Source organism: Dipodomys spectabilis, unplaced genomic scaffold (genome assembly GCF_019054845.1).
Source record: "Dipodomys spectabilis isolate Male_0828 unplaced genomic scaffold, ASM1905484v1 ptg000189l, whole genome shotgun sequence".
Classification (NCBI taxonomy): domain Eukaryota; kingdom Metazoa; phylum Chordata; class Mammalia; order Rodentia; family Heteromyidae; genus Dipodomys; species Dipodomys spectabilis.
The window spans coordinates 116,415-117,167 of record NW_024870866.1 but is presented as its reverse complement, the minus strand read 5'-3'; positions in this window follow the sequence as shown (position 1 = coordinate 117,167).

Genomic DNA, 753 nt, shown 5'->3' with positions numbered 1-753 from the left:
TTATATACACAAATAGATGTATGTATATTATTAATTTATAGATAATATTACTACCAATTATTAGATATTAAATTATGTCTCCATTAAATGATGTGCCCTGTTAACAATTAATAAAGCATTAATTAAAATTACTCAATAATCTATTATTGTTTATCACATATATACCTATATCCATACATATAATTACATATTTTATAGAATGAGACAGATGTCTAGGTATTATTAAATTATGCCTGATGTGTTACTACCAATTATTAGGTATTTATGTTTCCATGCAATTTTTATTCTGTTAATGCTTAATAAAATAATAAACTTAATCCACACCCTATCATTATTGTGTCTAATTTTATCCTAGAATGATTCACTACTAATTCAATCTGTTTTTCATTTATTGTAGTGACAATTCTTCCACCTATGACATTCTTTACATTTATGACATCCTATTACATAGCATATAGATTTGCATCTGAATTATACATCCTACCTGTCACCAAGCACTTTCAAAGAAAAAGAAAACATGTGTCATGCTCTGCTTCTCACTCCTCGATTACATTTTTGGCAGTACTGGGATCTAAACTCAGGGCCTAGAAGGCTCAATTCATGAATGGGTGACTGTCAGCCCAGCAGCCTCTAGCTAATTCAGCTGCCAGGTAGTTCCTAGGCCCTGACATCGAGCCCCGTATGTTGACCCCATATTCTGCTTAGTGTAGTTATTCATTTTATTTTTTATTTCATTCATTTATTTACCATTTA